Source organism: Pseudophryne corroboree, unplaced genomic scaffold, assembly GCF_028390025.1.
Source record: "Pseudophryne corroboree isolate aPseCor3 unplaced genomic scaffold, aPseCor3.hap2 scaffold_792, whole genome shotgun sequence".
Taxonomy (NCBI): domain Eukaryota; kingdom Metazoa; phylum Chordata; class Amphibia; order Anura; family Myobatrachidae; genus Pseudophryne; species Pseudophryne corroboree.
In genome coordinates, this window is record NW_026970371.1 from 86,137 (window position 1) to 103,731 (window position 17,595).

At 49.5% G+C, this 17,595-nt stretch overlaps 16 non-coding genes and 1 pseudogene across 16 annotated transcripts; all 17 read right to left on the bottom strand.

Moving 5' to 3' along the window:
* Positions 1-487: 487 nt before the first annotated feature.
* Positions 488-650, bottom strand: LOC135041147 (U1 spliceosomal RNA). The gene has a single exon (XR_010234865.1). It is a non-coding gene; the product is annotated as a U1 spliceosomal RNA (small nuclear RNA).
* A 152-nt stretch (positions 651-802) lies between these two features.
* On the bottom strand, positions 803-966 carry LOC135041130 (U1 spliceosomal RNA). The gene has a single exon (XR_010234850.1). It is a non-coding gene; the product is annotated as a U1 spliceosomal RNA (small nuclear RNA).
* Positions 967-1,640: 674 nt separating this feature from the next.
* LOC135041154 (U1 spliceosomal RNA) lies at positions 1,641-1,803 on the bottom strand. The gene has a single exon (XR_010234872.1). It is a non-coding gene; the product is annotated as a U1 spliceosomal RNA (small nuclear RNA).
* A 152-nt stretch (positions 1,804-1,955) lies between these two features.
* On the bottom strand, positions 1,956-2,119 carry LOC135041131 (U1 spliceosomal RNA). Its single transcript, XR_010234851.1, has one exon. It is a non-coding gene; the product is annotated as a U1 spliceosomal RNA (small nuclear RNA).
* Positions 2,120-2,790: 671 nt separating this feature from the next.
* Positions 2,791-2,953, bottom strand: LOC135041140 (U1 spliceosomal RNA). Its single transcript, XR_010234858.1, has one exon. It is a non-coding gene; the product is annotated as a U1 spliceosomal RNA (small nuclear RNA).
* A 152-nt stretch (positions 2,954-3,105) lies between these two features.
* LOC135041112 (U1 spliceosomal RNA) lies at positions 3,106-3,269 on the bottom strand. Its single transcript, XR_010234834.1, has one exon. It is a non-coding gene; the product is annotated as a U1 spliceosomal RNA (small nuclear RNA).
* A 674-nt stretch (positions 3,270-3,943) lies between these two features.
* Positions 3,944-4,106, bottom strand: LOC135041142 (U1 spliceosomal RNA). Its single transcript, XR_010234860.1, has one exon. It is a non-coding gene; the product is annotated as a U1 spliceosomal RNA (small nuclear RNA).
* Positions 4,107-4,258: 152 nt separating this feature from the next.
* LOC135041145 (U1 spliceosomal RNA) lies at positions 4,259-4,423 on the bottom strand. Its single transcript, XR_010234863.1, has one exon. It is a non-coding gene; the product is annotated as a U1 spliceosomal RNA (small nuclear RNA).
* A 671-nt stretch (positions 4,424-5,094) lies between these two features.
* On the bottom strand, positions 5,095-5,257 carry LOC135041163 (U1 spliceosomal RNA). Its single transcript, XR_010234881.1, has one exon. It is a non-coding gene; the product is annotated as a U1 spliceosomal RNA (small nuclear RNA).
* A 152-nt stretch (positions 5,258-5,409) lies between these two features.
* Positions 5,410-5,573, bottom strand: LOC135041160 (U1 spliceosomal RNA). The gene has a single exon (XR_010234878.1). It is a non-coding gene; the product is annotated as a U1 spliceosomal RNA (small nuclear RNA).
* A 671-nt stretch (positions 5,574-6,244) lies between these two features.
* On the bottom strand, positions 6,245-6,407 carry LOC135041151 (U1 spliceosomal RNA). The gene has a single exon (XR_010234869.1). It is a non-coding gene; the product is annotated as a U1 spliceosomal RNA (small nuclear RNA).
* A 152-nt stretch (positions 6,408-6,559) lies between these two features.
* On the bottom strand, positions 6,560-6,726 carry LOC135041158 (U1 spliceosomal RNA). Its single transcript, XR_010234876.1, has one exon. It is a non-coding gene; the product is annotated as a U1 spliceosomal RNA (small nuclear RNA).
* Positions 6,727-7,698: 972 nt separating this feature from the next.
* LOC135041118 (U1 spliceosomal RNA) lies at positions 7,699-7,862 on the bottom strand. Its single transcript, XR_010234838.1, has one exon. It is a non-coding gene; the product is annotated as a U1 spliceosomal RNA (small nuclear RNA).
* Positions 7,863-8,536: 674 nt separating this feature from the next.
* On the bottom strand, positions 8,537-8,699 carry LOC135041113 (U1 spliceosomal RNA). The gene has a single exon (XR_010234835.1). It is a non-coding gene; the product is annotated as a U1 spliceosomal RNA (small nuclear RNA).
* A 152-nt stretch (positions 8,700-8,851) lies between these two features.
* On the bottom strand, positions 8,852-9,015 carry LOC135041122 (U1 spliceosomal RNA). The gene has a single exon (XR_010234842.1). It is a non-coding gene; the product is annotated as a U1 spliceosomal RNA (small nuclear RNA).
* Positions 9,016-9,707: 692 nt separating this feature from the next.
* On the bottom strand, positions 9,708-9,849 carry LOC135041136 (U1 spliceosomal RNA; annotated as a pseudogene).
* Positions 9,850-10,001: 152 nt separating this feature from the next.
* Positions 10,002-10,165, bottom strand: LOC135041127 (U1 spliceosomal RNA). Its single transcript, XR_010234847.1, has one exon. It is a non-coding gene; the product is annotated as a U1 spliceosomal RNA (small nuclear RNA).
* Between the last annotated feature and the right edge of the window lie 7,430 nt (positions 10,166-17,595).

Here is a 17,595-nt window from a genome sequence, read left to right on the forward strand (position 1 = left end):
AATGCAACAACTAGTGCAAGCATTCCTGGGGGAAGGCCTGCCGCAGATGGATTTGCATATGGTGATGTCATCCAAGCAGTGGGTCAAAGTTGGCTTCAACCCTCGTCTGCATATGAAAACAGAAAAGGGGCGTGCAGGGCATGGTGGCCTTTTGCGGCGCTTGTCTGACCCCTAGTTTGCATTAAACACCTCCACCCTCCTTCGGTGTGGGGCTCATGTTGGCTATGCCCCAGCCCCTGAAGCATTCAAGCTGATTTCTTGCAGCAGCTTGGCACTGTAACAGCTCCAGAGCTGCTCTGTAAGGCAAGTAAAAGGGTGTGGGCCCTGCAGCACTACCTGTAGTTTGCATTGTGCATTGGAAGGCACAAAGTAAGCAGACGGGAGGAGAAGTCAGGATAGTGCACAAGGGTATAGAAGGGAGCGGCTGAAGAAAAGAGAAGTGGAAACAGACAGCAAACTAGGCTGGAGAGAGACCTGAGACAAAGAGATCTGAATTATACGAGAGCCGACCAGGGGAAACACAAATTATGCAGTCAAGTTTCCCACATTTGGGGAAATTGCAGGAGCAGCACACCCAGAGTACAATGGGTGAGCCTTGCCCTGGGAGAAGCACCTTCATGATCATAGTATCTCACCTGGCAGGTAAGTAGGAGTTGGGCTAGAGCTGGGGAGGGTCGCAGCTCGGGTACCCCCCTGTAAAGTGAAGGAGATCCAACTGAGGCAGCACAAGGGAACTCTCGAAAGAAGAACAAGGCTAAAGGAAAATCTGAGACAAAGAAATCTGACTTTTACCAGAGCTGACCAGAGGAAAGCACAAACACAGTCTCCCACTACCACAAATAATGCAGTCAAGTTTCCCACATTTGGGGAAATCACAGGGGTCAGCATACCCAAAATGCAATGAATGAACCTCACCCTGGGAGAAAAATCTTCATGACCATGGTATCTCCTATGCAAAATAAGTATGATTTGGAATAGGGCTGGGGAGGGCCGCTGCTCATGCACATCTCTGTCAAGTAAAGGAGATTCAACTGAGGCAGCACAAGGGAACTCTCATCTTGGGACAACAACTGCAGGGAGAACACATATTTTCAGATGAACATGGGAGGGCAGAAGGCTGCCTAATACTGAAGCACCACCAAACAACAAATCAAATGCAACAACTAGTGCAAGCATTCCTGGGGGAAGTTCTGCAGAAGACGGATTTGCATACGGTGATGTCATCCAAGCAGTGGGTCAAAGTTGGCTTCAACCCTCATCTGCATATGAAAATAGAAAAGGGGCGTGCAGGGCATGGCGGCCTTTTGCGGTGCTTGGATGACCCCTAGTTCGCATTAAACACCTCCACCCTCCTTTGGTGTGGGGCTCATGTTGGCCATGCCCCATCCCCTGAAGCATTCAAGCTGATTTCTTGCAGCAGCTGGGCACTGTAACAGCTCCAGAGCTGCTCTGTAAGGCAAGTAAAAGGGTGTGGGCCCTGCAGCACTACCTGTAGTTTGCATTGTGCATTGGAAGGCACAAAGTAAGCAGACGGGAGGAGAAGTCAGGATAGTGCACAAGGGTATAGAAGGGAGCGGCTGAAGAAAAGAGAAGTGGAAACAGACAGCAAACTAGGCTGGAGAGAGACCTGTGACAAAGAGATCTGAATTATACGAGAGCCGACCAGGGGAAACACAAATTATGCAGTCAAGTTTCCCACATTTGGGGAAATCGCAGGAGCAGCACACCCAGAGTACAATGGGTGAGCCTTGCCCTGGGAGAAGCACCTTCATGATCATAGTATCTCACCTGGCAGGTAAGTAGGAGTTGGGCTAGAGCTGGGGAGGGTCGCTGCTCGGGTACCCCCCTGTAAAGTGAAGGAGATCCAACTGAGGCAGCACAAGGGAACTCTCGAAAGAAGAACAAGGCTAAAGGAAAATCTGAGACAAAGAAATCTGACTTTTACCAGAGCTGACCAGAGGAAAGCACAAACACAGTCTCCCACTACCACAAATAATGCAGTCAAGTTTCCCACATTTGGGGAAATCACAGGGGTCAGCATACCCAAAATGCAATGAATGAACCTCACCCTGGGAGAAAAATCTTCATGACCATGGTATCTCCTATGCAAAATAAGTATGATTTGGAATAGGGCTGGGGAGGGCCGCTGCTCATGCACATCTCTGTCAAGTAAAGGAGATTCAACTGAGGCAGCACAAGGGAACTTTCATCTGGGGACAACTGCAGGGAGAACACATATTTTCAGATGAACATGGGAGGGCAGAAGGCTGCCTAATACTGAAGCACCCCCAAACAACAAACCAAATGCAACAACTAGTCCAAGCATTCCTGGGGGAAGTTCTGCAGAAGACGGATTTGCATACGGTGATGTCATCCAAGCAGTGGGTCAAAGTTGGCTTCAACCCTCATCTGCATATGAAAAGAGAAAAGGGGCGTGCAGGGCATGGCGGCCTTTTGCGGTGCTTGGATGACCCCTAGTTCGCATTAAACACCTCCACCCTCCTTTGGTGTGGGGCTCATGTTGGCCATGCCCCATCCCCTGAAGCATTCAAGCTGATTTCTTGCAGCAGCTGGGCACTGTAACAGCTCCAGAGCTGCTCTGTAAGGCAAGTAAAAGGGTGTGGGCCCTGCAGCACTACCTGTAGTTTGCATTGTGCATTGGAAGGCACAAAGTAAGCAGATGGGAGGAGAAGTCAGGATAGTGCACAAGGGTATAGAAGGGAGCGGCTGAAGAAAAGAGAAGTGGAAACAGACAGCAAACTAGGCTGGAGAGAGACCTGAGACAAAGAGATCTGAATTATACGAGAGCCGACCAGGGGAAACACAAATTATGCAGTCAAGTTTCCCACATTTGGGGAAATCGCAGGGGCAGCACACCCAGAGTGCAATGGGTGAGCCTTGCCCTGGGAGAAGCACCTTCATGATCATAGTATCTCACCTGGCAGGTAAGTAGGAGTTGGGCTAGAGCTGGGGAAAGTCGCTGTTCGGGCACCCCCCTGTCAAGTGAAAGAGATCCAACTGAGGCAGCACAAGGGAACTCTCGAAAGAAGAACAAGGCTAGAGGAAGATCTGAGACAAAGAAATCTGACTTTTTCCAGAGCTGACCAGAGGAAAGCACAAACACAGTCCCCCACTACCACAAATAATGCAGTCGAGTTTCCCACATTTGGGGAAATCACAGGGGTCAGCATACCCAAAATGCAATGAATGAACCTCACCCTGGGAGAACAATCTTCATGACCATGGTATCTCCTATGCAAAATAAGTATGATTTGGGATAGGGCTGGGGAGGGCCGCTGCTCATGCACATCTCTGTCAAGTAAAGGAGATTCAACTGAGGCAGCACAAGGAAACTCTCATCTGGGGACAACAACTGCAGGGAGAACACATATTTTCAGATGAACATGGGAGGGCAGAAGGCTGCCTAATACTGAAGCACCCCCAAACAACAAACCAAATGCAACAACTAGTACAAGCATTCCTGGGGGAAGTTCTGCAGAAGACGGAATTGCATACGGTGATGTCATCCAAGCAGTGGGCCAAAGTTGCCTGGAACCCTCATCTGCATATGAAAAGAGAAAAGGGGTATGCAGGGCATGGCGGCCTTTTGCGGCGCTTGGATGACCCTTAGTTCGCATTAAACACCCCCACCCTCCTTCGGTGTGGGGCTCATGTTGGCCATGCCCCATCCCCTGAAGCATTCAAGCTGATTTCTTGCAGCAGCTTGGCACTGTAACAGCTCCAGAGCTGTTCTGTTAGGCAAGTAAAAGGGTGTGGGCCCTGCAGCACTACCTGTAGTTTGCATTGCGCATTGGAAGGCACAAAGTAAGCAGACAGGAGGAGAAGTCAGGATAGTGCACAAGGGTATAAAAGGGAGCGGCTCAAGAAAAGAGAAGTTGAAACAGACAGCAAACTAGGCTGGAGAGAGACCTGAGACAAAGAGATCTGAATTATACGAGACCTGACCAGGGGAAACACAAATTATGCAGTCAAGTTTCCCACATTTGGGGAAATCGCAGGGGCAGCACACCCAGAGTGCAATGGGTGAGCCTTGCCCTGGGAGAAGCACCTTCATGATCATAGTATCTCACCTGGCAGGTAAGTAGGAGTTGGGCTAGAGCTGGGGAGGGTCGCTGCTCGGGCACCCCCCTGTCAAGTGAAGGAGATCCAACTGAGGCAGCACAAGGAAACTCTCGAAAGAAGAACAAGGCTAGAGGAAGATCTGAGACAAAGAAATTTGACTTTTACCAGAGCTGACCAGAGGAAAACACAAACACAGTCCCCCACTACCAACAAATAAAGCAGTCGCGTTTCCCACATTTGGGGAAATCACAGGGGTCAGCATACCCAGAATGCAATGAATGAACCTCACCCTGGGAGAGTAATCTTCATGACCATGGTATCTCCTATGCAAAATAAGTATGATTTGGGATAGGGCTGGGGAGGGCCGCTGCTCATGCACATCTCTGTCAAGTAAAGGAGATTCAACTGAGGCAGCACAAGGGAACTCTCATCTGGGGACAACAACTGCAGGGAGAACACATATTTTCACATGAACATGGGAGGGCAGAAGGCTGCCTAATACTGAAGCACCCCCAAACAACAAACCAAATGCAACAACTAGTGCAAGCATTCCTGGGGTAAGTTCTGCAGAAGACGGATTTGCATACGGTGATGTCATCCAAGCAGTGGGTCAAAGTTGGCTTCAACCCTCATCTGCATATGAAAAGAGAAAAGGGGCGTGCAGGGCATGGCGGCCTTTTGCGGTGCTTGGATGACCCCTAGTTCGCATTAAACACCCCCACCCTCCTTTGGTGTGGGGCTCATGTTGGCCATGCCCCATCCCCTGAAGCATTCAAGCTGATTTATTGCAGCAGCTGGGCACTGTAACAGCTCCAGAGCTGCTCTGAACGGCAAGTAAAAGGGTGTGGGCCCTGCAGCACTACCTGTAGTTTGCATTGTGCATTGGAAGGCACAAAGTAAGCAGACGGGAGAAGTCAGGATAGTGCGCAAGGGCATAGAAGGGAGCGGCTCAAGAAAAGAGAAGTTGAAACAGACAGCAAACTAGGCTGGAGAGAGACCTGAGACAAAGAGATCTGAATTATACGAGAGCCGACCAAGGGAAACACAAATTATGCAGTCAAGTTTCCCACATTTGGGGAAATCGCAGGAGCAGCACACCCAGAGTGCAATGGGTGAGCCTTGCCCTGGGAGAAGCACCTTCCTGATTATAGTATCTCACCTGGCAGGTAAGTAGGAGTTGGGCTAGAGCTTGGGAGGGTCGCTGCTCGGGCACCCCCCTGTCAAGTGAAGGAGATCCAACTGAGGCAGCACAAGGAAACTCTCGAAAGAAGAACAAGGCTAGAGGAAGATCTGAGACAAAGAAATCTGACTTTTACCAGAGCTGACCAGAGGAAAGCACAAACACAGTCCCCCACTACCACAAATAATGCAGTCGAGTTTCCCAAATTTGGGGAAATCACAGGGGTCAGCATACCCAGAATGCAATGAATGAACCTCACCCTGGGAGAACAATCTTCATGACCATGGTATCTCCTATGCAAAATAAGTATGATTTGGGATAGGGCTGGGGAGGGCCGCTGCTCAGGCACATCTCTGTCAAGTAAAGGAGATTCAACTGAGGCAGCACAAGGGAACTCTCATCTGGGGACAACAACTGCAGGGAGAACACATATTTTCAGATGAACATGGGAGGACAGAAGGCTGCCTAATACTGAAGCACCCCCAAACAACAAACCAAATGCAACAACTAGTAAAAGCATTTCTGGGTGAAGGTCTGCAGAAGACGGATTTGCATACGGTGATGTCATCCAAGCAGTGGGCCAAAGTTGGCTGGAACCCTCATCTGCATATGAAAAGAGAAAAGGGTTATGCAGGGCATGGCGGCCTTTTGCGGCGCTTGGATGACCCCTAGTTCGCATTAAACTCCTCCACCCTCCTTCGGTGTGGGGCTCATGTTGGCTATGCCCCAGCCCCTGAAGCATTCAAGCTGATTTCTTGCAGCAGCTGGGCACTGTAACAGCTCCAGAGCTGCTCTGTAAGGCAACTAAAAGGGTGTGGGCCCTGCAGCACTACCTGTAGTTCGCATTGTGCGTAGGAAGGCACAAAGTAAGCAGACGGGAGAAGTCAGGATAGTGCGCAAGGGCATAGAAGGGAGCGGCTCAAGAAAAGAGAAGTGGAAACAGACAGCAAACTAGGCTGGAGAGAGACCTGAGACAAAGAGATCTGAATTATACGAGAGCCGACCAGGGGAAACACAAATTATGCAGTCAAGTTTCCCACATTTGGGGAAATCACAGGGGCAGCACACCCAGAGTGCAATGGGTGAGCCTTGCCCTGGGAGAAGCACCTTCATGATCATAGTATCTCACCTGGCAGGTAAGTAGGAGTTGGGCAAGAGCTGGGGAGGGTCGCTGCTCGGGCACCCCCCTGTCAAGTGAAGGAGATCCAACTGAGGCAGCACAAAGGAACTCTCGAAAGAAGAACAAGGCTAGAGGAAGATCTGAGACAAAGAAATCTGACTTTTACCAGAGCTGACCAGAAGAAAGCACAAACACAGTCCCCCCCACTACCAACAAATAAAGCAGTCGCGTTTCCCACATTTGGGGAAATCACAGGGGTCAGCATACCCAGAATGCAATGAATGAACCTCACCCTGGGAGAGTAATCTTCATGACCATGGTATCTCCTATGCAAAATAAGTATGATTTGGGATAGGGCTGGGGAGGGCCGCTGCTCATGCACATCTCTGTCAAGTAAAGGAGATTCAACTGAGGCAGCACAAGGGAACTCTCATCTGGGGACAACAACTGCAGGGAGAACACATATTTTCAGATGAACATGGGAGGGCAGAAGGCTGCCTAATACTGAAGCACCCCCAAACAACAAACCAAATGCAACAACTAGTGCAAGCATTCCTGGGGGAAGGCCTGCAGCAGATGGATTTGCATACGGTGATGTCATCCAAGCAGTGGGTCAAAGTTGGCTTCAACCCTCGTCTGCATATGAAAAGAGAAAAGGGGCGTGCAGGGCATGGCGGCCTTTTGCGACGCTTGGATGACCCCTAGTTCGCATTAAACACCTCCACCCTCCTTCGGTGTGGGGCTCATGTTGGCTATGCCCCAGCCCCTAAAGCATTCAAGCTGATTTCTTGCAGCAGCTGGGCACTGTAACAGCTCCAGAGCTGCTCTGTACGGCAAGTAAAAGGGTGTGGGCCCTGCAGCACTACCTGTAGTTTGCATTGTGCATTGGAAGGCACAAAGAAAGCAGACAGGAGGAGAAGTCAGGATAGTGCACAAGGGTATAAAAGGGAGGGGCTCATGAAAAAAGAAGTGGAAACAGACAGCAAATTAGGCTGGAGAGAGACCTGAGACAAAGAGATCTGAATTATACGAGAGCCGACCAGGGGAAACACAAATTATGCAGTCAAGCTTCCCACATTTGGGGAAATCAGAGTGCAATGGGTGAGCCTTGCCCTGGGAGAAGCACCTTCATGATCATAGTATCTCACCTGGCAGGTAAGTAGGAGTTGGGCTAGAGCTGGGGAGGGTCGCTGCTCGGGCACCCCCCTGTCAAGTGAAAGAGATCCAACTGAGGCAGCACAAGGGAACTCTCGAAAGAAGAACAAGGCTAGAGGAAGATCTGAGACAAATAAATCTGACTTTTACCAGAGCTGACCAGAGGAAAGCACAAACACAGTCCCCCACTACCACAAATAATGCAGTCGAGTTTCCCACATTTGGGGAAATCACAGGGGTCAGCATACCCAGAATACAATGAATGAACCTCACCCTGGGAGAACAATCTTCATGACCATGGTATCTCCTATGCAAAATAAGTATGATTTGGGATAGGGCTGGGGAGGGCCGCTGCTCAGGCACATCTCTGTCAAGTAAAGGAGATTCAACTGAGGCAGCACAAGGGAACTCTCATCTGGGGACAACAACTGCAGGGAGAACACATATTTTCAGATGAACATGGGAGGGCAGAAGGCTGCTTAATACTGAAGCACCCCCAAACAACAAACCAAATGCAACAACTAGTGCAAGCATTCCTGGGGGAAGGCCTGCAGCAGATGGATTTGCATACGGTGATGTCATCCAAGCAGTGGGTCAAAGTTGGCTTCAACCCTCGTCTGCATATGAAAAGAGAAAAGGGGCGTGCAGGGCATGGCGGCCTTTTGCGGCGCTTGGATGACCCCTAGTTCACATTAAACACCTCCACCCTCCTTCGGTGTGGGGCTCATGTTGGCTATGCCCCAGCCCCTGAAGCATTCAAGCTGATTTCTTGCAGCAGCTGGGCACTGTAACAGCTCCAGAGCTGCTCTGTACGGCAAGTAAAAGGGTGTGGGCCCTGCAGCACTACCTGTAGTTTGCATTGTGCATTGGAAGGCACAAAGTAAGCAGACAGGAGGAGAAGTCAGGATAGTGCACAAGGGTATAAAAGGGAGGGGCTCATGAAAAAAGATGTGGAAACAGACAGCAAACTAGGCTGGAGAGAGACCTGAGACAAAGAGATCTGAATTATACGAGAGCTGACCAGGGGAAACACAAATTATGCAGTCAAGCTTCCCACATTTGGGGAAATCGCAGGGGCACCACACCCAGAGTGCAATGGGTGAGCCTTGCCCTGGGAGAAGCACCTTCATGATCAAAGTATCTCACCTGGCAGGTAAGTAGGAGTTGGGCTAGAGCTGAGGAGGTTCGCTGCTCTGGCACCCCCCTGTCAAGTGAAAGAGATCCAACTGAGGCAGCACAAGGGAACTCTCGAAAGAAGAACAAGGCTAGAGGAAGATCTGAGACAAATAAATCTGACTTTTACCAGAGCTGTCCAGAGGAAAGCACAAACACAGTCCCCCACTACCACAAATAATGCAGTCGAGTTTCCCACATTTGGGGAAATCACAGGGGTCAGCATACCCAGAATGCAATGAATGAACCTCACCCTGGGAGAACAATCTTCATGACCATGGTATCGCCTATGCAAAATAAGTATGATTTTGGATAGGGCTGGGGAGGGCCGCTGCTCAGGCACATCTCTGTCAAGTAAAGGAGATTCAACTGAGGCAGCACAAGGGAACTCTCATCTGGGGACAACAACTGCAGGGAGAACACATATTTCCAGATAAACATGGGAGGGCAGAAGGCTGCCTAATACTGAAGCACCCCCAAACAACAAACCAAATGCAACAACTAGTACAAGCATTCCTGGGGGAAGGCCTGCAGCAGATGGATTTGCATATGGTGATGTCATCCAAGCAGTGGGTCAAAGTTGGCTTCAACCCTCGTCTGCATATGAAAAGAGAAAAGGGGCGTGCAGGGCATGGCGGCCTTTTGCGGCGCTTGGATGACCCCTAGTTCGCATTAAACACCTCCACCCTCCTTCGGTGTGGGGCTCATGTTGGCTATGCCCCAGCCCCTGAAGCATTCAAGCTGATTTCTTGCAGCAGCTGGGCACTGTAACAGCTCCAGAGCTGCTCTGAACGGCAAGTAAAAGGGTGTGGGCCCTGCAGCACTACCTGTAGTTTGCATTGTGCATTGGAAGGCACAAAGTAAGCAGACGGGAGAAGTCAGGATAGTGCGCAAGGGCATAGAAGGGAGCGGCTCAAGAAAAGAGAAGTTGAAACAGACAGCAAACTAGGCTGGAGAGAGACCTGAGACAAAGAGATCTGAATTATATGAGAGCCGACCAGGGGAAACACAAATTATGCAGTCAAGTTTCCCACATTTGGGGAAATCGCAGGAGCAGCACACCCAGAGTGCAATGGGTGAGCCTTGCCCTGGGAGAAGCACCTACATGATCATAGTATCTCACCTGCCAGGTAAGTAGAAGTTGGGCTAGAGCTGGGGAGGGTCGCTGCTCGGGTACCCCCCTGTCAAGTGAAGGAGATCCAACTGAGGCAGCACAAGGGAACTCTCGAAAGAAGAACAAGGCTAGAGGAAGATCTGAGACAAATAAATCTGACTTTTACCAGAGCTGACCAGAGGAAAGCACAAACACAGTCCCCCACTACCACAAATAATGCAGTCGAGTTTCCCACATTTGGGGAAATCACAGGGGTCAGCATACCCAGAATGCAATGAATGAACCTCACCCTGGGAGAACAATCTTCATGACCATGGTATCTCCTATGCAAAATAAGTATGATTTGGGATAGGGCTGGGGAGGGCCGCTGCTCAGGCACATCTCTGTCAAGTAAAGGAGATTCAACTGAGGCAGCACAAGGGAACTCTCATCTGGGGACAACAACTGCAGGGAGAACACAAATTTTCAGATGAACATGGGAGGGCAGAAGGCTGCCTAATAATGAAGCACCCCCAAACAACAAACCAAATGCAACAACTAGTGCAAGCATTCCTGGGGGAAGGCCTGCAGCAGATGGATTTGCATACGGTGATGTCATCCAAGCAGTGGGTCAAACAACAAACCAAATGCAACAACTAGTGCAAGCATTCCTGGGGGAAGGCCTGCAGCAGATGGATTTGCATACGGTGATGTCATCCAAGCAGTGGGTCAAAGTTGGCTTCAACCCTCGTCTGCATATGAAAAGAGAAAAGGGGCGTGCAGGGCATGGCGGCCTTTTGCGGCGCTTGGATGACCCCTAGTTCGCATTAAACACCTCCACCCTCCTTCGGTGTGGGGCTCATGTTGGCTATGCCCCAGCCCCTGAAGCATTCAAGCTGATTTCTTGCAGCAGCTGGGCACTGTAACAGCTCCAGAGCTGCTCTGTACGGCAAGTAAAAGGGTGTGGGCCCTGCAGCACTACCTGTAGTTTGCATTGTGCATTGGAAGGCACAAAGTAAGCAGGCAAGGTCCAGAGAACAGTTAGAGGTCGGAGTAGCACTATCTCAAGTAGTACTACGACAGCACGGATGGATTCTAAATATTCCAAAATCGCAGCTGATTCCGACGACACGTCTGCTGTTCCTAGGGATGATTCTGGACACAGTACAGAAAAAGGTGTTTCTCCCGGAGGAGAAAGCCAAGGAGTTATCCGACATAGTCAGGAACCTCCTAAGACCAGGCCAAGTGTCAGTACAATGCACAATGGTCCTGGGAAAGATGGTGGCTTCTTACGAAGCGATTCCATTCGGCAGATTCCATGCAAGAACTTTTCAGTGGGATCTGCTGGACAAATGGTCCGGATCGCATCTTCAAATGCATCAGCGGATAACCCTGTCTCCAAGGACAAGGATGTCTCTCCTGTGGTGGTTACAGAGTGCTCATCTCCTAGAGGGCCGCAGATTCGGCATTCAGGATTGGGTCCTGGTGACCACGGATGCCAGCCTGAGAGGCTGGGGAGCAGTCACACAGGGAAGAAATTTCCTGGGCTTGTGGTCAAGCATGGAAACGTCACTTCACATAAATATCCTGGAACTAAGGGCCATTTACAATGCCCTAAGTCAGGCAAGACCTCTGCTTCAGGGTCAGCCGGTGTTGATCCAGTCGGACAACATCACGGCAGTCGCCCACGTAAACAGACAGGGCGGCACAAGAAGCAGGAGGGCAATGATGGAAGTGGCAAGGATTCTTCGCTGGGCGGAGAATCATGTGATAGCACTGTCAGCAGTGTTCATTCCGGGAGTGGACAACTGGGAAGCAGACTTCCTCAGCAGACACGATCTTCACCCGGGGGAGTGGGGACTTCACCCAGAAGTCTTCCACATGATTGTGAACCGTTGGGAAAAACCAAAGGGTGGACATGATGGCGTCCCGCCTCAACAAAAAGCTGGACAGATATTGCGCCAGGTCAAGGGACCCTCAGGCAATAGCTGTGGACTCTCTGGTAACACCGTGGGTGTACCAGTCAGTGTATGTGTTCCCTCCTCTTCCTCTCATACCAAAAGTACTGAGAATCATAAGAAGGAGAGGAGTAAAGACTATACTCGTGGCTCCGGATTGGCCAAGAAGGACTTGGTACCCGGAAATTCAAGAGATGCTCACGGAAGACCCGTGGCCTCTACCTCTAAGAAAGGACCTGCTCCAGCAGGGACCATGTCTGTTCCAAGACTTACCGCGGCTGCGTTTGACGGCATGGCGGTTGAACGCCGGATCCTGAAGGAAAAAGGCATTCCGGATGAAGTCATCCCTACCCTGATCAAAGCCAGGAAGGATGTAACCATACAACATTATCACCGTATTGGCGTAAATATGTTGCGTGGTGCGAGGCCAGGAAGGCCCCTACAGAGGAATTTCAACTGGGTCGTTTCCTGCATTTCCTGCAAACAGGACTGTCTATGGGCCTCAAATTAGGGTCCATTAAGGTTCAAATTTCGGCCCTGTCAATATTCTTCCAAAAAGAACTGGCTTCTGTTCCTGAAGTTCAGACGTTTGTCAAGGGAGTACTGCATATACAGCCTCCTTTTGTGCCTCCAGTGGCACCTTGGGATCTCAATGTAGTTTTGGGATTCCTAAAATCACATTGGTTTGAACCACTCACCACTGTGGACTTAAAATATCTCACATGGAAAGTGGTAATGCTGTTAGCCCTGGCTTCAGCCAGGCGTGTCTCAGAATTGACCAAAACAAAAAACTGCAACAAACGAGCGCCTAATCATCAAAATAAAAAGTGAAAACCAATACGTGTTTCATAGAATTAAATAATCACAATTTTATGTTCCTGATAGTCTGCGCTTGCCGGAATACTATGTGTAGTATTGTGGTGATAGCATAGAAAAAGAACAAACGGCTGCGCTGAATATCAGGAACGAAACATGATGTACAGAGAGCCAACGTAAAAAATAACAATGTTTATTAATAAAACATATAAAAAGATTAATTGTCAAATAACCGGTGAAAAATATATACAAATATATATAAGAACAGTCACTAGACGTGAACTAGTGGTATATTGTAATGACTCAGCTTATTGGGGTGAAAAGTTCAGTGATTCACTTGTTAGATAGTTGATAAATACCAGGTGTGTTGGTAGGATCCTAATGAATAAAAAAGTCCCTCAGTTGAAATTGATATTCAATACCTTTCCAAAATGGGCTGGTAAGAGCCGAGCGTCCTCGGCTTCAATGTCCTGCAATGCCCATATACGCTGTGCAGCGGAAAGGAATGGACCGTCTCTCTCACAACCCGGTCGTGGCGGCGTGTGCGCTGAAGCCGCTGATGTCGGATGCTGTAGAAGGAGGGTGCAGCGGGGACCAAGGAACACCTGGAAGATTTCACCTGAGCTGAGTGTGGATAGGGGCGGGTCCTGACGCGTTTCGTCACGTTCACGTGACTTTCTCAAAGGTAGAATGTTCTTATATATATTTATATATATTTTTCACCGGTTATTTGACAATTAATCTTTTTATATGTTTTATTAATAAACATTGTTATTTTTTACGTTGGCTCTCTGTACATCGTGTCTCAGAATTGGCGGCTTTATCCTATAAAAGCCCTTACCTAATTTTTCATATGTGGTGCCTGCGGCTACTAGGGACTTGGAGGATTCCAAGTTGCTGGACGTAGTCAGGGCCCTGAAAATATATGTTTCCAGGACGGCTGGAGTCAGAAAATCTGATTCGCTGTTTATCCTGTATGCACCCAGCAAGCTGGGTGCTCCTGCTTCTAAGCAGACGATTGCTCGTTGGATTTGTAGTACAATTCAGCTTGCACATTCTGTGGCAGGCCTGCCACAGCCAAAATCTGTAAAAGCCCATTCCACACGGAAAGTGGGCTCATCTTGGGCGGCTGCCCGAGGGGTCTCGGCTTTACAACTTTGCCGAGCAGCTACTTGGTCAGGGGAAAACATGTTTGCTAAATTCTACAAATTTGATACCCTGGCTGAGGAGGACCTGGAGTTCTCTCATTCGGTGCTGCAGAGTCATCCGCACTCTCCCACCCGGTTGGGAGCTTTGGTATAATCCCCATGGTCCTTTCGGAGTCCCCAGCATCCACTAGGACGTTAGAGAAAATAAGAATTTACTTACCGATAATTCTATTTCTCATAGTCCATAGTGGATGCTGGGCGCCCATCCCAAGTGCGGATTGTCTGCATTACTTGTACATAGTTATTGTTACAAAAATCGGGTTATTGTTGTTGTGAGCCATCTTTTCAGAGGCTCCTTCTGTTATCATGCTGTTAACTGGGTTCAGATCACAAGTTGTACGGTGTGATTGGTGTGGCTGGTATGAGTCTTACCCGGGATTCAAAATCCTTCCTTATTGTGTACGCTCGTCCGGGCACAGTATCCTAACTGAGGCTTGGAGGAGGGTCATAGGGGGAGGAGCCAGTGCACACCAGCTAGTCCTAAAGCTTTTACTTTGTGCCCAGTCTCCTGCGGAGCCGCTATTCCCCATGGTCCTTTCGGAGTCCCCAGCATCCACTACGGACTATGAGAAATAGAATTATCGGTAAGTAAATTCTTATTTTCTGGACTGTGTCCAGGATCATCCTTAGGAATAGAAGACGTGTCGTCGGAATCAGCTGCGATTTTGGAATATTAAGAATCCAACCGTGCTGCCGCAACACTACTTGAGATAGTGCTACCCCGACTACCAACTGTTCCCTGGATCTTGCCCTTATCCGGAGATCGTCCAAGTAAGGGATAATTAAAACTCCCTTCCTTCGAAGGAGTATCATCATTTCGGCCATTACTTTGGTAAAGACCCGGGGTGCCGTGGACAAACCAAACGGCAGCGTCTGAAACTGATAGTGACAGTTCTGTACCACAAACCTGAGGTACCCTTGGTGAGAAGGGTAATTTGGGACATGGAGATAAGCATCCTTGATGTCCAGAGACACCATATAATCCCCTTCTTCCCGGTTTGCCATCACCGCTCTGAGTGACTCCATCTTGAATTTGAACCTTTGTATGTAAGTGTTCAAGGATTTCAGATTTAAATTAGGTCTCACCGAGCCGTCCGGCTTCGGTACCACAAACAGCGTGGAATAATACCCCTTTCCCTGTTGTAGGAGGGGTACCTTGATTATCACCTGCTGGGAATACAGCTTGTGAATGGCTTCCCATACCGCCTCCCTGTCGGAGGGAGACGTCGGTAAAGCAGACTTTAGGAAAACGGCGAAGGGGAGACGTCTCGAATTCCAATTTGTACCCCTGAGATACCACCTGAAGGATCCAGGGGTCCACCTGTGAGTGAGCCCACTGCACGCTGAAATTTATGAGACGGGCCCCCACCGTTTCTGTTCCTGGGAACTGGCTGTTTGCTGCAGCCTTTTTCCTCTCCCTCTGCCACGGGGCAGAAATGAGGAGCCTTTTGCCCGCTTGCCCTTATGGGGCCCAAAGGACTGCGCCTGATAATACGGCGTCTTCTTATGTTGAGAGGCTACCTGGGGTAAAAATGTGGATTTCCCAGCCGTTGCCGTGGCCACCAGGTCTGTTAGACCTACCCCAAATAACTCCTCCCTTTTATAAGGCGATACTTCCATATGCCTTTTGGAATCAGCATCACCTGACCACTGTCTTGTCCATAACCCTCTTCTGGCAGAAATGGACAGCGCACTTACTCTTGATGCCAGTCGGCAAATATCCCTCTGTGCATCACGCATATATAGAAAGCATCTTTTAAATGCTCTATAGTCAGTAATATACTGTCCCTATCTAGGGTATCAATATTGTCAGTCAGGGAATCCGACCAAGCCACCCCAGCACTGCACATCCAGGCTGAGGCGATTGCTGGTCGCAGTATCACACCCGTGTGAGTGTATATACATTTTAGGATATTTTACTGCTTTCTGTCAGCAGGTTCCTTAAGGGCGGCCATATCCGGGGACGGTAGTGCCACCTGTTTAGACAAGCGTGTGAGCGCTTTATTCACCCTAGGGGGTGTTTCCCAATGTGCCCTATCCTCTGGCGGGAAGGGGTATGATGCTAATAACTTTTTAGGAATTAACAGTTTTTATCGGGGGAAACCCACGCATCATCACACACTTCATTTAATTCCTCAGATGCAGGAAAAACTACAGGCAGTTTTTTCTCACCCAACATAATACCCTTTTTAGTGGTACTGGTATTATCAGAAATGTGTAAAAACATTTTCCATAGCCTCAATCATGTAACGTGTGGCCCTACTGGAAGTCACATTCGTCTCTTAATCGTCGACACTGGAATCAGTATCCGTGTCGGCGTCTGTATCTGCCATCTGCGGTAACGGGCGTTTTAGAGCCCCTGATGGCTTTTGAGACACCTGGACAGGCACAGGCTGAGTAGCCGGCTGTCTCATGTCATCAATCTTTTGTAAAGAGCTGACACTGTCACGTAATTCCTTCCATAAGCTCAGCCACTCAGGTGTCGACTCCCTAGGGGGTGACAACTCCATTACAGGCAATTGCTCCGCCTCCACACCATTTTCCTCCTCATACATGTCGACACAATCGTACCGACACACACACACACAGGGAATGCTCTGATAGAGGACAGGACCCCACTAGCCCTATGGGGAGACAGAGGGAGAGTATGCCAGCACACACCAGAGCGCTATATATATATATATATATATACAGGGATAACCTTATATAAGTGTTTTTCCCCTTATAGCTGCTGTATTGTTATACTACGCCTAATTAGTGCCCCCCTCTCTTTTTTAACCCCTTTCTGTAGTGTAGTAACTGCAGGGGAGAGCCAGGGAGTTTCCCTCCAACGGAGCTGTGAGAGAAAATGGCGCCAGTGTGCTGAGGAGATAGGCTCCGCCCCCTTCTCGGCGGCCTTTTCTCACGTTTTTCTGTGGAATCTGCCAGGGGTTAAAATTCATCCATATAGCCCTGGGGGCTATATGTGATGTATTTTCGCCAGCCAAGGTGTTTCTATTGCTGCTCAGGGTGCCCCCCCCTAGCGCCCTGCACCCTCAGTGACCGAAGTGTGAAGTGTGCTGAGGAGCAATGGCGCACAGCTGCAGTGCTGTGCGCTACCTTGGTGAAGACAGGATGTCTTCTGCCGCCGATTTTCCGGACCTCTTCTTGCTTCTGGCTCTGTAAGGGGGCCGGCGGCGCGGCTCTGGGACCGAGCTCCGAGGCTGGGCCTGTGTTCGGTCCCTCTGGAGCTAATGGTGTCCAGTAGCCTAAGAAGCCCAATCCACTCTGCACGCAGGTGAGTTCGCTTCTTCTCCCCTTAGTCCCTCGATGCAGTGAGCCTGTTGCCAGCAGGTCTCACTGAAAATAAAAAACCTAAAACTAAACTTTCACTAAGAAGCTCAGGAGAGCCCCTAGTGTGCACCCTTCTCGGCCGGGCACAAAAATCTAACTGAGGCTTGGAGGATTGTCATAGGGGGAGGAGCCAGTGCACACCAGGTAGTCCTAAAGCTTTACTTTTGTGCCCAGTATCCTGCAGAGCCGCTAATCCCCATGGTCCTTACGGAGTTCCCAGCATCCACTAGGACGTCAGAGAAACACTGATAGAGTACATTATATTTATGAATTAATTGCTTCCAGATTCTGCAGCAGCATCATCAGCACCACCAGTGTTACTCACAGTCACTTCACACTGACTGCTGCACAACACATCACTTAATTTCCGGGCCGCCCGCCACCTGGTGAAGAGACATGGGAGATGAAGGACCAGCAGTGCCACGTTGAGCGGAAGTATTGTGAATTAGTTACCCACACACTCCTTGTGACACCTG